General features: G+C 44.1%; 1 long non-coding RNA gene across 1 annotated transcript in view; it reads left to right on the top strand.

Moving 5' to 3' along the window:
* LOC126994642 (uncharacterized) overlaps positions 1–2257 on the top strand; it is a 137353-nt gene extending 135096 nt beyond the window's left edge. The window contains exon 4 of the long non-coding RNA XR_007749365.1: positions 2212–2257. This is a non-coding gene — a long non-coding RNA (uncharacterized LOC126994642). The remainder of the gene's footprint in view (positions 1–2211) is intronic.
* The last annotated feature ends 4 nt before the right edge of the window (positions 2258–2261 follow it).

A 2261-nucleotide genomic window follows, 5' to 3' on the forward strand; every position in this document is an offset into this window, starting at 1 on the left:
ATAATCTGAAGCCCTTTTATTGTATTACTGAAAACTAAAAGACTCGTGTCAATGCTGTTAGAGGAGTGTGATGCGCCTTCTTTTTCCTCGCCATTATGAAAGCTCCCTATTTTTTTCTCTTACTTTCCGGTTTGGCGTCCGGTTGTATTCTTTTATTTCTCCGCGTGTGTCCTAAGTCCGCCTTCCAGTACATTTCCCTCCCTGTGTTTCCTTTTCTCTGAGTTCCCTGCGCCGGAAATCTTCATTATACTCCACGCCATTCTAAGACTTGCTTCCATTTCGTCGGGATAATGGATTCCTATTTTTTTTTCCTTATTCCTTCTCTTGGAAAAAAAATATATAGTCACAAAAAGTTGTAAAGACACACCGAGGGAGAGTGTCAGAGAGAAAAAAATAAGAGAGAGAGAGAGAGAGAGAGAGAGAGAGAGAGAGAGAGAGAGAGAGAGAGAGAGAGAGAGAGAGAATGTTTCCTTCTTCACTGCTAAGGGAAGTCATTATCACAAGATCATTGCGGCGAAGGAAAACTTTTGCGCCAATTTCAGTTATGGGAAGAGCACATACACACACACACACACACACACACACACACACACACACACACACACACACAGAAGACACAGTTTTCGGGTATGGCACTTGGGAAATCTTTTAATTAGCGGGGAATTACTTAAATTTTGTCCTTTGATGTGGAGAGGCCTTCGTGGCTAGACCGCCTTCCTCAAGCCCACTTCTCCGTTTTCTTTCTCCCTTCCAAGTCCGTCTCCAGATTGTCTTTCTCGAGGGTATTCTAATTAAGACGCTGGAACACTTTCTCTTCATGTATAAGCTCACAATGATCTTCTCCCTATGACTTTTCCTTCCGCCTGTCCTTCAAGTGTTCTTCGTTTTATTTTTTTCTTTAGTTTCCGTTGTCCCTCACCATCACCGTTGCCAGATTATCGTACTCAGAGCATAGTATTTACCGGTTTCTGACGCCTAAATATTGCCAAGAAACATCAGGATCTAACTCTTTTAACGATAACTATAAATGAGTTTCGTTATTGGAGCCCCGAAGACAGTTTTGGGGTAGGAAGTCGGGAAATATAAGCGGTTGAGTACGACAATCTGGCAACGTTGCTTACCATTGCTATTTTAAAACGTGTGATTCCTAAAGTTGTTATTCTTTTTCTTCCTTGTGAACTCAGTCGCTTTTTTTTTTACAGCAAAGGGAGCAGAAGGGCAAAATAAAATGAAGAAAAAAAAACGCTAATCACTGCCCCATTACTATTTTAAAACGTGTGATTCCTAAAGTTGTTATTCATTTTCTTCCTTGTGAACTCAGTCGCTTTTTTTTTTTTAGAGCAAAGGGAGCAAAAGGGCAAAACAAAATGAAGAAAAAAAAAACGCTAATCACTGACCCTATACCAATGTCTTTTCTTTGTTTTCCCTCCTCTATGTTCACTTTCCTAAGTTTCCTTTCCCTCCTACTGTTCATTTCACAAGTCACTTCACCTCCTCCTAATCAAACGCCACACCTGCCATACATATCCTATTATTCCTTTTCAGCATTTCACCTTCCTCTGAAATACTCACACCCTTCTACACGCCTCTTCCATATTCCCTCGCTCCCTCTACCCTGCCGCTGTTCATCACCCGTGTCCCCTTCCCTCTCTCACCTCCTCAAGAGCTTCCGAAGTGAAAGGCACAACAACTATCAGTCCCTCTCTCGTGCGTAAACTCCTCGTGGGTTTCCCAGACCCATTATGCGTGCCTTCTCTTCCCTTTCTCTCGGAATCTCAGTCCCTTCAGGCCGTCCTCACCCTCTGTGTCCCCTCGATGCAATGACTTCCTAATCAGCGGACTCTCTTGACTTTCTTCCCCTTTCCCTCGGACGTAGGCATTTAGCAGCCGCCAAGTACCCTTCCCTCCGACTCCTCCTGACAGATCGCTGACGGCTCACTGAACACAAACACCTCCTTCACTAATTCACCTCCTCCTCCTCCGCCACGTTTTCCAGTTACTTCTCTTCATTCTCCTCTTCCTCTTCCTCTTTCTCTTTCTCTTCATCTTCCTGCTCTTCCTCCTCCTCCTCCATCTCCTCCTCGTTCTTCTCCCCTTATCCATCGCCTGGCAGGTTTTCTCTTTCTTTTATTCATTCGTTTCTCATGTGGAAACAAGAATTGCGCCAGCCGCGATCAACAATGGGTTATTTTTTGTCTCCTCTCGTTCCAGATTCAGCGGGAAGGAATGGTGGCGCGGAGATCCGGAATTCCAATCAGGCA

Source organism: Eriocheir sinensis, unplaced genomic scaffold (genome assembly GCF_024679095.1).
Source record: "Eriocheir sinensis breed Jianghai 21 unplaced genomic scaffold, ASM2467909v1 Scaffold84, whole genome shotgun sequence".
Lineage (NCBI taxonomy): Eukaryota > Metazoa > Arthropoda > Malacostraca > Decapoda > Varunidae > Eriocheir > Eriocheir sinensis.